Source organism: Garra rufa, chromosome 14 (genome assembly GCF_049309525.1).
Source record: "Garra rufa chromosome 14, GarRuf1.0, whole genome shotgun sequence".
Lineage (NCBI taxonomy): Eukaryota > Metazoa > Chordata > Actinopteri > Cypriniformes > Cyprinidae > Garra > Garra rufa.
The window spans coordinates 8318534-8332693 of NC_133374.1; the positions used below are offsets into that span (position 1 = coordinate 8318534).

The window sequence follows — 14160 nt, forward strand, 5'->3', positions numbered from 1 at the left end:
GCAGCGCATTGGAAATGACGTGCGTCCCTCCCAGTCCCTTTGGACATGACCCCACTCCTACAATGGTCAGCCCTGGTAAATGTGTGGCGTGGGTGGCTAGAGCACAAAGGTCTGTTTAATTCTATGTGGATCGCTTGGTCCTGCCAATGAATGACAAGATGGTGTCCCTAAATGCCAAGTATCTATAAATGGGTTGACCGTATTACAAATAAACAACTTCATGTTGGGGACAAAGACATGTCGAAGTGTGAATTATTGAATGGGGAAGTATAAAGCTGTAATATTAATAACTTAATGTCAGTTTATAATGCATATTCGATTTAGGAGTCACACTTTTAATTTAGGTACACGCCTATGATTAATTACCCGACAAACCTACCTTGAAAATGAGTTTGGAAATTAAACACCCTTTGAATTAATAAACATAATTCAGTATTCAAAACTATACAGATCCCCATGAATAAACAATTCTTATGGGCTTACTCATCATGGTTCCAAAGATGACAGACTGCAAAATCAATATCAAAAATATGTTGATAGTACAAATATATCGTTGCTATCATGGCATGTACTTAACATTCAATGCAAGCCTTTTTCAAATTTCACATCACAAGTAATAAAATACACTTAACTGTATTGAGAGGCCTCGAGTTTATTGCTTTTTTAATATGACAATAATAGCAATATGATAAAAGACACTAATGTTCAATAAATGCCGACAGATATTACTGACAATATAGTGCATTAGAATATCTGCAGGGCATTTATGGTTGCCAAACAATGTAGAAACTTATACCAAATGTGTGCCAGTTGTAGCTATTTTACAACAGACGAGTCAGAGCTATTTACTTTTGGGGGGTAAATACAACTCTATTTGTACATTTCTTTTTAAAAATGCACTTTAATAGAGTTTATTAAACCAGTAAGAACAATGAAACAGTTCTGAGTTTTCATTTCTTAAAAGCTATCCAGCATTTCCTTTAACGCGGAAGTAAACATATGGGTGAGACTCCGCTATAGGGAAAGAACGAGATGAATAACAACATGCAGTGAACAGAAAAGGCCATTGCACACTGAGTACGAATTTTTTGCATGTTAAAAAATAAACATGACCTCATGTTACGTCAATCCAGTTTACACACTGCCTCCAAAACTTTCGCCCGTCATAAAAAAATTGGATCAGGTTCAATTTTCTGTGTTTTCGCATCCTTAACAAGCATTTTAATAGGAAAAGATGACGACTATGAGAAATCAAAAAAAAAAAAAAAAAAAAAAAAAAAACACATACGAAAATTTCAGACTCAGTGTGCAGTGACTTAAAACTGTTTGCACTACATACCAGCGTGCTCATAATTAAGATAATATAATATGGTAAGACACACCAGTTTGCAATATCAGGCAGTAAAACAAGCTGTTTTGTCCAGCTAAAAATAGCTCGATGCGGATGAGACCGGAAGCCAGACCTCTATAAGCCCCAAGTAACAAAACCCCTTTTAAGTGCAGCAAAAGATATTGCTAGGCCTTATAGGTAGCTTGTCAATGTCTAAAAAAAACTTTCTTTGTTATTTTAATAATCTGAATAAATAATTTGTCTACTATGTCATTAGTTAATTAGCTTACCTGTTCGTTGTTTGTGATACTAACAAAACAGAGTATATATCTGTAGATAATCGATTGTCTTGTAAATAATCGCAAATAATCGTTATGACATAAAAGGAGTGACCAGCCGTTACCCGGATGTGAGGCGCGGCCTATAGTTTGTAAACATAAACGCTAACTTACCTATTAGCGGGAGGACAATTTTACTCTCAAAAGTGTTTCATTGAGCAAATATCAGTCTAGTGAAAGATGAGCCATCAATATTTTTGTTTAGTCTTCCCTTGAGATGTAGACTGTAGGTTTAAAATGAATATTTGCTAATAATAATTGCGTTTGTCATCTTGGAGTAACGTTACTAACTAACTTTACTAGCACGCCAAGAAATATGGTATAGAAACAATTCACTCAGAAATTGCTGAAATTTTCACAACAGTAAACAGTAACGGAATGAATTAAACACGGAAGAGTAATTTAAACGTACTCCGAACAACTTTTGTTTTAATTACTATTTTGAAAAATAATTTTTCATTGCATATAACGTTGCGTTACATTTCCTCAAATCTGCAAGACGCACCAAACGCCTTACAACTCGTATTATTATTTATATTGGAGCATTAACTATCCTTTTCCTTTTGTAATATGCGATTTTACAGCTTTGAGCTTATATTTCTTGTGAGTACGACCGAACCTTTCGCTATAAACCAAAAACAGTTTGACTTCTGTACATTAGCGTAACGTTAAATGAATTGTAGAAAGGATGGAAGGAGGAAGACGTTTTCGGAATGATATAGTGCAATGCTCGCATTGCAAAGTTCAGTGGCGCTGCGGTTCAGCTTTAGGACCCGGGGAAGCAGAGCGCAGTGACAGTCCGTGGAGAGATCTGTATGCTTTACCGCACGCACCGCATCAGCAGCCCGTGAGAACGCGGCGTAAGACATTATCCACCGGTACACTCCGGTGCTCGGCTCCCTTCTTTTTGTGTGTGGCCGAACTGCCCTAAACTAAAAAGCTCACCTTCGTTTCCCAGCGCATCTAAATCTCCAGGTGCTGAACCATCCTTTGGAAAGTTACGCACGGCTCATTGGAGAGATGGAAGAGTAGTTTGACTTCTGTTCTTGGAATTATCAAGCAACGTCTGTAATCAGGAAAGTGGGTAAGAGATTCTCTTTATTTATTGCGTTTCTTGCATTTGGTTGTTCGAATCTGATTTTTGAATAGAAGTTCAATGCAAAGTGTCTAATTCAGCCTGAAGGGTTTTATGCATGAGGGAACTTTCTGTTGGATGCAACAGAAAGACATATAGGGCTAAATTTCATTAGGCATTGAAGATGAAGATGCTCTCATGTGTTAGAATTCATTGTATTAGCCTTAAAAGGATGCTGATGATTTCATACTGCATTGAATATAAGTACAATGCATTGAAAGTGAAAAGAGCTTTTCTGCCTGATCTCACTTTTCTAGTATCCTAATGTAATCTAGATTGATTTAGGTTGATTTGTAAGACTAGGAATATATGAATATAGTATAATCAACTGGTTTAGATGTGCTTTTTATATTATTGCATGTGTATATACAGTATATAGATCATTGACCAATCACCATAGCTACAGTTGTTATTATATAACAAAATGCAAGCTTTTTAAACTTTGCATGAGACAGTTGTGATTTCAGTCCATTTGAAAGTCTAATTGCTTCTGCAGAGAAAGAAAGTGGACTATAGACTCTTGGCCTTGAATTCAGAATTTTGCTTAGACTTGCATTGAGCAGAACGGTGGACTGCTGAAACAGCGTACAATCACACAGCTTATTGGCGATCAGCCTTTTAACTCACATGTTCTGTAATTTTTTCCTCTAAACTAATTAAACCCCAACAGACAGACATTGTGTTAAAGCTTTAGCCTGCTGTTTCACCACAGAATGCGCTTTTTGAAATAGTGACTATTGTGAACAAGTTTGAACACATTGTAATCTAATGCATTTTTGGTTTCTGTGACACCAGCCAAGGATAAAATCTTTGATACAGAGTTTGAACTGATATATAAATATAAAAAAATTCAAAGCTATTTAAGGGGTCTGGATCTCTCAGACCACTCATGTCTTGAGCTCATGAAATTGGGAGCTGATTCTGGTGCTGAAAGCATGCTTTCAGAGAAATGTTCTATTTGAATTCCTGTTTTGACATTCAAATTATGTTCCTAGTTAAATGATAAAGTATCAGTCTGATACATCAGTCTATTTTGGGGCTATTAAAAAGTGCATGGTGTCTGTAAAACCCCAGACAGAGCATAAGAACAGTCCTCAGTGTGTGGAAGTGAGAGCCGTCCCCTGCTGAAAGTTTCAAAGAAGAGCCAGGTGTGCTCGGCATACATAAATGTATTTTTTAACGGGTAACGTCCTTCATAAATGTATGAAACGGAGAATACCTCCATGAATTAATCATCGCTCTCAACGTGCCACGTTTGTTTAATCCAGTGATTGTAATATAGTCTTTTGTACTATGCTGCACTATGCCCAAGAGAAATCAACCCGGTGCGGTCTTTCAATAAAGCTGAAAATATTTCAAATTACAGAAAGCATGACCTGCTACAGTTCATTGTATATGTAATCAAGCCTCAATTAAATTCGATGGCGTGGAGACGTTGAGCTTTGCCTTTGTGAATCTTTTCTAATCAAGGCATCTTCAACAGAGATCAACATTCCATTTTCTTTGTGAGAGTATGAAACAATTCATGCTTTGAGGGGGAAAAAATAGTGGAACAGATGCCGCCAAAGTGATTGTATAGCCTCTCATGACATTTGCATGTGGGAACCATGCAAGACATACGGTCTCTAAGGTATTCGGGCTGTCAATTTGATCTCATTTAGCATTGTTATCCAGCCAGGTGCTGTAATTTAAAATTCAACGTTCCAGCACAGTTTTCATTTGATGATAAAGTACTTTTTGGTGGCCTTTTTGGTGCCTCTCCAGGGGTCTTTGGCAGCCCAGTAAAGTGTGACTAGTTTTAAGTCCTATGAATTGTATTACTCATGGGTTTCGATTAAAAACTGAATTTGAGGGTTCTGAAGGAAACAGGTGGACCAGTGGTCTGTAAAATACTCTATTTCTTGCTTGTATCTGGGCTCTTTAGGTGGCTGGACCCATGCGTGACCTCCATAATGTCATGTGATTCACCTCAGTGAGTTCTTCCCTGGCATGCCAATTTCTAGACAGCGTTGCTCGATAGACAGTTCTGGACCGGAGCCAAAGTTGCTAGATTGCCATCTCTTCTTCTATCTCATTTTTCTTCTTTCTACTCTGTGTACGTCCGCAGGAGGTCTGACAGAAAATGCGTGACGGAACAGACTTTGCTTGGCTGGTGGTGTTTGGAAATATAATTTTGTAATCTCACATACACAACTCGGCCAAAACGATGTGGCCACCCACTTGTAAATGTACAATTTTGTCTAAGCCATTTAATTCTAGATCAGTCCAACAGCCACTTTGGTTGTAGTTGTAATTATAATGCTGTTTTTCCAATTTAGACCTTATGTCTCATATATTGGCCAATATTTGGCCACTTTGAGATTATTTTTATGCATTTTCAGTAAATGTTTCAAACGTTTGCAGTTGGGAAGATTTTAAAATGCTTTTGAAAAAGAAGTCTCTCGTACAGTAAAACAGCAAAATTCTCTTACAATTTAAAATAACTGTTTTCTATTATAATATACAGTGGTGGCCAAAATTATTAGAACACTAGTATTTTCACAAGCTAAAAAATGGTTTCAAGTCAGTTATTTCTATCATTTGCTGTAGTGTGTCAGTAGGAAATATCAGTTTTTAATTCCAAACTAATTGCCATTAATTGTAATAATCCAGTGAGATTTCTGAGTCTGACAACAGATTTTGAATGAGATATTCCATAGCTTTTCAGTGATCTACGGCTCAGTGTTTTGAATACCGTGCCATCTGAACGCAGGTGATGGAGAATTACTACTAATCACAGAACTGGCTTTACTGATGAGATACGCATGACAATCGCATGCGATTTATTGCACAGCCCTAATTAGTAATATGCATTGCTAAGAACTTAATTTGGACAACTTGAAAGGCCTCAGATTCCAGATTTTAAAATAGTCGTATCTCACCCAAATATTGTCCTATCCTAACAAACCTAACAAAACCTAACAAATCAGTGGAAAGCAATGATATTTAAATCTCAATTTCAAAAAAATTGACCCTTATGACTGGTTTTGTGGTCCAGGGTCACATATGTGAACAAAGTTATAATATTATAGGTTTGAAGATACAGAAGGTAAAAATGCTTTTATAATACAAGGCATCTGCTGACACAATTACTTTTTGCGACATTTACTTTATTTAAAAAGTGTTTTTGTAATGAAAATACAATATCAGATTGAATATAGTTTTTAGAGTTAATTTCCAAAGATGATATCTCAGTTTTTCTGCATTTTGGTGTGTAGAAATAAATGTATGAATGGTAGCAATACAGATAAAAGATGCAAAGTTATTGCCATTTTACTGCATTTTGTTTCATTTGTGAAAATGGCTTCTTATAGATAATTGTGTGCCTGCCACTTCATGGACCTTTCTTTATTGACAATGTCTATAAAGAAGTGATTTATTCTTTGCTTTCGCGTAAAACCTGCGTATTAGCCTCTGATGGACGAAAACTGCCAATTTTAAGCTTATCACAAGTCCATAGCACATGGTTTATGCCCATAAGTAGTTTCTCCAGTGCTGTGTTTGGGGATCAAGAGGTGGTTCTTGAGCGAATGAGTATGAACATGAATTGTATCATCGTTCCACACCTGTCTGCGCTTGCATACCACACCCACGTGGCCCCATGCCCCTTGCCACTTCCGATCCGTCTCTGTTGCCCTTTTCTTGGATAAACGCCTACAATCCAAAGAGGAAACGTAACTCCAGTCCTCACGGCGAATCTGAAGCTTATCACAGAAATTGGATTTTAGCCTGCGTGCTGCAGCCAGTGGGGACGGGCTGATACGGTCTGGCCCGGACCGTGGGGGTTAAATATCGTAGGATTTAGAATTGGAAATGGAAATTTAACAATTCTACAAAAGCGCTGCACACTGTATGCTCTGTTCTCAGGAAATGACTGGTTATCAGCGGACTTATCGTTGAACAACCACAGACCTGAATAGCCCATGGCTGTTAATAAATCTCGCTCACGCGCTCTCTTTCTCTCCTCTTCACTCGCGCTCTCTGTCTTTGGGGAATTGTGGAGATAGATTATTTGTTGCGCATGTGGATGTGATCAGATGTCCTCTGGGTAGGTTTGCTCGAATTGTTTCCTGTCTTGTACCGCTGTCCGCAGGAAACCCTGGGTGCGTGACAGATGTCAGAGACCTGGTTTCGTGACCCCTGTGTAAGTGTGTAGTCTAGTGGGAAGATCTGACAGATCATAGCCCTCACCCATGATGCAGAGAAGAGCTACATATTCTATCAAGGCCTTAAACAAGCAAATACAATTTTACATCAGTGTTCTTTGTGCAAAATAGCCAGGTACTACACAAGTACACATTCTTCTACTTTAGGCTGAATTTGCAAGGTCCATGACCCTAACCAGTTTGCCAAAAATATTTACTCATGCAGAGTGTTCACATACACTACTGTTCAAAAGTTAGGGATCAGTAAGATTTTTAAAGAATGTTTATTAAACCTCCAATGATGCAATCATTTGAATACAGTAAAACAATAATATTGCGAAATATTATTACCATTTAAAAAACTGTTTTCTATTTCAATATGTCATGAAATGTGATTTATTTATGTGGTGGCAAAGCTGAATTTTCAGCATTATTACTTCAGTCTTCACTGTCACATGAACCTTCAGAAATCATTCTAATATGCTGATTTGCTGCATATAGTAATGATGTTTGATTATGAGACACACGCAAACCAATGGCACTTGACATGAATAATATCAAACCTGTTGTTCTTATATCTTTTGTAGTCCATTTCAGACCATATGTGACCCTGGACTACAAAACCTCAAGTAAAATACTCATAAGTAGCAATGGAAAAAAATATATTGTACTGGTCAAAATGATCGATTATTCCTTTATGCCAAAAATCATTAGGATATTAAAGGAACACTCCACTTTTTTTTGGAAATAGGCTCATTCTCCAACTCCCCCCGAGTTAATAAGTTGAGTTTTACAGTTTTGAAATCCATTCAGCCGTTCTCCTGTTCTGGCGATATCACTTTTAGCATAGCTTAGCATAGATCATTGAATCCTATTAGACCAATAGCATCACGTTCAAAAATGACCAACGAGTTTCGATATTTGTCCTATTTAAAACTTGACTTTTCTGTAGTTATGTCGTGTACTAAGACTGGTGGAAATGCAAAGCTTCAATTTTCTAGGCTGATAAGATTAGGAACTACACTCCCATTCTGGCGTAATAGTCAAGGAAGTTTGCTGCCGTAATATGGCCGAAGCAGGAGCAGTAATACCACGCAGCACATGTGCAAATGCTAAACTACTTGGGAACTCATTTCTGATAATACTCCGCCTGCTTCGGCCATATTATGGCAGCAAACTTCCTTGACTATTACGCCGGAATGGAAGTGTAGTTCCTAATCTTATCAGCCTAGAAACTCGCAGCTTTGCATTTCCACCGGTCTTAGTACACAATATAACTGCAGAAAGGTCAAGTTTTAAATAGGACAAATATCGAAACTCGTTGGTCATTTTTGAATGTGATGCTATTGGTCTAATAGGATTCAATGATCTATGCTAAGCTATGCTAAAAGTGATATCGCCAGAACAGGAGAACGGCTGGATGGATTTCAAAATCTATTTATTAACTCGGGGGGAGTTGGAGAATGAGCCTATTTCCAAAAAAAAGTGGAGTGTTCCTTTAAGTAATAATCATGTTCCATGAATATATTTTGTAAATTTCTTACTGTAAATATATCAAAACTTAATTTTTGATTATTATTATTCATTGCTAAGAACTTCATTTGGACAACTTTAAAAGTGATTTTCTAAATATTTCGATTTTTTTGCACCCTCAGATTTCAGAAATTCAAATAGTTGCATCTCGGACAAAAATTGTCCTATCGTAACAAACATACATCAATGGAAAGCTTATCTATTGAGCTTTCAGGTGATGTATAAATCTCAATTAAAAAAAAAAAAATAGACCCTGATTTTGTGGTCCAGGGTCACGTATAGGAAGGTAACCAGACAATTACAACTTAAATCACAGAAAGCTATAAGACTTGGAGTGCACAAGTTGTATGGCCCCCGTTTTTGGTTTATCTGTTTAGCTTGAATATACTCAAAATAGTAGAACAATGGCAAAGTCATGTATACCTCGAAAGCCAAATGCATAAATGTACGTTTTTAACACTATTATTGTATAGAAACGAGCTAAAATTGGGAAAACAGCAGCTTACATGTTTGAAATTACATTGGGGGAATACATTTAGTTTTAATTACTGAGTGAACCCAAGTAAACCCAATGCTAAGCTTAGTAAAAATTACCATTTTTGAATGCCACGTATGAAATTCAGTGCAATTAGTTGTTAATATATACAAATTAATAATTAATTAAATGGAATTAATTGAGCAAATGCTCATTATGTCTTTCATAGTTCATAAAAATCTTCAGCGCATGTCGTATGAAATCTCTAAGCTGACATATCATTATCTGCTTGTAGTTTATCGTAGCCTTTGGCGCGCCCCACAGCATCACCGTGAGGGATGTGACTGCAAAGTCATCACACTAAGCGCTGAGGATATCATAACAGCATCAGCGGACACCCTACAAACACTAACGATTCTGAAAAAGAAGTGCCCATTTTTTCATTTGTATCCTCAGCCGTGTGGTGTTTCATAATTTAGCAGGTTTTAATGTCATAAAACAGCTTGGGGCTCAGCGGGAGGTTGGGGAGATAATTGGGGTGTTTTTCATCTTCACTGGTTCTTAAATGTGCTTTTTAAGTCAGGACTTTCCTGTGGCCCATGTGAAGTACAGCCAGCGCTTCTCATCTCTGTCTCTGGAGGGGGAGGCGGGTGGGCAGAGAGGGGGGTCTTTTCAAATGGTCACTTCAGTAGGTGCTTTTCTCTTTCTACAGTCAGGCACGAATTGAAAGAAGCCACTCTACTTTCAATGACGTCGCTCATTCTGTCAGGCATTAAAAATGTCAGTTTTACCATAAAAATGGAGATTATTGTAATGCGGTTTTGGCACAATGAACTGTGCCGTTACAGACTAGTTGTGCATGATGATGTTGAATGTTTCTAATGTGCTTGTAATTGCGGATTTCTCCTCAATTGTTTGTTTGCACCTCCTGTAAAATTAGATGTTGTTCAGAGTAGTTTTAATGCATTGTTTTGTATTTGCAATGTGGTTTCTTGCAGGCCCACCTCCAAGTCTCTGTCGACTTGCAAATTTATGAGATTCTATTCACCTGTTTTAGAAAATTAATAGTCTACCTTTTCTTAACAAGCTGGGCAATTCATATCCGTAGCACAAACGTAGTTAGTCAAAAATGATTTTCTCATTGCTGCTTCTTGCAGAACAGCTTTTGTTTGTACTGCTATGTGCCATTTCTGAGAACACGTTGAGTGTAAGCTCCACCGTGCATGTGTGCACCGTCTGCGGTGGTTTGTGCTTCATGCCACAGTAAATGTGTCAAACGAGGCTTAACTCGTGTGCTAGACAGTGTTTCTACCAGGGTCTTTAGTTCTTCAGTGTTCAGATTTAAATTCCAATTCATTGACTTTGAACTGAGATAGCAGAACTGAATTTGAATGTAAAGATGTAGAATTCAAATAGAATTTAATTCAACCAATTTTTAACCAGAAAACGTTGAAATTTCAAACTGGCCTCTTGTGGATGGGCGAAGGTTGGAAATGCCACCTCTTTAGTTTATTTATAATATGTAATAAATTAGCCTAACTCTTGTATACCTCTTGTATATTGAAAACTTCATTTCCCAGAATTCCTTCAAATTGCAGGTTGCTCTTCCTGTCATTTTAATGCAACTTCCTGTGAGGATTTTGCATCAAGCTTGATTCCAGAACTGTTAACATATTGTACACTACCAGTCAAAAGTAGTGGACGGTAAGATTTATGTTTTTTATTTTATTTTATTTAAGTAGTCTCTTCTGCTCCCCAAGCCTGCATTTATTTGATCCAAAATACAGCAAAGGCAGTAATTTTGTGAAATATTTTTACTATTTAAAATAACTGCTTTCTATTTGAATATAGTTTAAAAATGTAATTTATTCTTGCGATCAAAGCTAAATTTTCAACATCATGGTCCTTCATTCTAATATGTTGATTTGCTGTTCAAGAAACATTTTCTTCTTCTTCTTCTTCTTCTTCTTCTTCTTCTTCTTCTTCTTCTTCTTCTTCTTCTTCTTCTTCTTCTTCTTCTTCTTCTTCTTCTTCTTCTTCTTCTTCTTCTTCTTCTTCTTCTTCTTCTTCTTCTTCTTCTTCTTCTTCTTCTTCTTCTTCTTATTATTATTATTATTATTATTATTATTATTATTATTATCAATATTTAAAACCGTACATTTTCTTTTCAGAATTCTTTGAATTTAGAAAGATCCAATGAAATTGAAAAAAGAAATTGTAGAAATTAATACTTTTATTTAGCAAGGATACTTTAAATTGATTGATTAAGTGATGATAATGACATTTATAATGTTACAAAAGATTATTTATTTCAGATAAATGCTGTTCTTCTACACTTTCTATTCATTAAGTAAACCTGAAAAAATTCTACTCAGCTGTTTTCAACATAAAAGTAATTTTTTTAAAACTGCAAATCAGAATATTACAATGATTTCGTACGGATCATTTGACTGCAGTATGATGCTAAAATTCAATTTTGAAATCACAGGAACAAATTTCCTTTTAAAATGCCTTCAAATAGAACACAGTGATTTAAAATAGTAAAAACATGTCATAATTTGACTGTTTTTGCTGTGCTTTCGATCAAATAAAAGCAGGTTTGTTGAGCATAAGAGACCTCTTTGAAAAAAAACATTAAAAATCTGGTAGTGACTAGTAGTGTATGTGATGCATAATTGATAAAATTATTGATTTCTATAGGTTTATCAGTAGAATATTATGCACAGTCTCTTTCTCTTTGGCTTAGAGTAAATATTTGCATATCATCTTTCTTATAATTAATGGAAAACGCAATGAGTACACACAATAGCTCTGCCAACTGGCGCTCATGAATGTCCTAACTGCTGCAATAACAATCAACTGTCATAATAGCAATGCACTGAACATTAACTCCGAATTATAATGACAAACACAGTTTTCCAAATCTTAACTAGCCGACTCGCTGCCAGTTTGAGGAGACACTCGGCTAGACACTCTGCCAGTTTGTAGTGCAAATGACATAGCGGTCTAGTTCTGTGATATTTTTTTTCCCAGTTTGTTGGCATGGCAACTGGTTTCAAACCTTGCAAAGCCTTCAGACTTTGCATACTGGGTTTTGTGGTCAGTTGCTTCACAGTTACCCGCTTGCTTGTTTTGATTGGATACCATTTGCTTTTACCAATTATTGAGCTTTCCGGACTCCTGCTGCCAATTTGATCTCCATGTAAATTTCTTCTCGCAAATCTGATCAAAACTCAGTTAGGCTGTTTGTTGCCAGGTTGGCGTTTTTTAAATTAGACTTACAGTGATGTTTCAGCTTTCATCCACCGCTTGCAGTCACATGCTAACACGGCCGCAGCAGTGAATCACAGTTTTATTTGAGACAATAGAGTTTGATGTGACAGGTGTACTGTGCAAACTGATAAGTCATCCATCAAATCCAAACCACTCAACACACACTTTCCTCAAGGTCAGCAATATTTAAAGAACAATGGGGGGTCAGATGCGAACCTTATTCAGGTACAACAGTGTTGGTAACACATTATAGTACTTCATTAATTTGCATAAAACTGTCCTGCGAATGATAAAATGTTTGTATGCACCAAAAAACTTATTTAAATGTTATGCATGGACTTTTCTTGAAGAAAGTCCACTTATCTCCACAGATGGTGGGACAGAATGAAGTATAATGTTTACATGAAAATGTTTTTGCTGGGAATACTTCTGGTTCAGAATTCTGATTGGTCAAATGCAACATTCTCATCAAATATTTCTGTTTATTGATTCCAAACTGTATAATTGACAGTTCTGCCAGGATTCAAAATGATTGACACTTAGCACACCACTTGGTGGATTGGTGGTTATGATTCTGTTCTGGGCAAAAATTCCCTTTCTATCCATGCAGCCTGTCATGAATGAGCAGGGAGTGCAGCAATACCCCCCTTAGGGTAAACAGAACAGAACCTAATGTAGCAGATATCATTAATGTCATTTTAGTGTGGTTTATTATTTAAAGCAACACTAAGTAACTTTTCCCTCAATGCTCCCTCTACAGGTTAGAAGCGGAATTGTCCATTACCGCTGTCGTAAATAATTTAGCCTACCGTCGTGTCTCATGCACGTTATTTGTTTGAAAGGCTATCCAGGAGCGGCTTTGGAAATAACGATGTCCAGTGACAAGGTAGAATATGTTGTATGACTTTATAAAAGTGTGAAAACCTTTTGTGAAACCTGCCGTGAAGCAAGTCGCATTTGTAGTATCATTTGAACTACAAAACCGCGACCCGACGACCCAAACTTATATAGTGCTGTTATGGCTGATAGAGGGTCGCAAAGCGAATACGAAAGTGCCGTTTCACCCTGTTATGAGTTGATGAACCACTGACATGAGTTCGGAAACATTATTTTAAGGTAAAAAAAGTTACTTAGTGTTGCTTTAAGATAAAAGGAGTTTGATTCAAGAAGCAAGAAATATCAGAAAGCCAAGTCCTGACTCTGACGAAAGGAGGAGCTGGGGAGGGAGGAGGGTCATTTGCTCCTGAGCAAGCAAAAAAGCAGCTGAATAATACTGAATATACGTTATATTGGCATTGTATTCCTATAGGTAGATGTGGATCAGCTAAGACTCATTTGATCTGACAGAACTAAAGCTATGCTTGATTTATAACCGATTAGGCAGCTGTTTTAGTGTCCGATGTCTTGTATCGCAGTCTCTTTCTTCACTCTAAAAAAATTGAGGGTTAAATACAATCCAGCTTGTGGCTGACTTAAAATAAACTTAAATTAAAATCTGACACATTATTACTAGAGGCATTGGCATTAATCAAAAGGTGAACATTTACCAGAAGGAAACACAATGCATTAAGAGCCGGGGGGTGAAAACTTTTTGAATTTGAATATTAGGGTAAATTTAACTTATTTTGTTTTCTGGGAAACATGTAAGTATTTTCTGTAGTTTCCGAAGGCCATTACTAAATATGATATTTAAGCAAAATAAGACAAATGTACACATCTCTATTCTGTTCAAAAGTTTACACCCCTGGTTCTTAATGCATTGTGTTTCCTTCTGGAGCATCTGTGAGTATTTGAACCTTCTGTAATAGTTGCATATGAGTCCCTCAGTTGTCGTCAGTGTGAAAAGATGGATCTCAAAATCATACAGTCATTGTTGGAAAGGGTTCAAATAC

The 14160-nt window shown here is 36.7% G+C and overlaps 1 protein-coding gene across 1 annotated transcript in view; it reads left to right on the forward strand.

The window, feature by feature from the left end:
• Positions 1 to 2521: 2521 nt before the first annotated feature.
• The window catches only part of robo1 (roundabout, axon guidance receptor, homolog 1 (Drosophila)), a 352432-nt gene continuing 340793 nt past the window's right edge, over positions 2522 to 14160 (forward strand). Inside the window, exon 1 of the mRNA XM_073818325.1 lies at positions 2522 to 2752. The gene's annotated coding sequence lies outside the window, so the exon portion shown is untranslated. The remainder of the gene's footprint in view (positions 2753 to 14160) is intronic.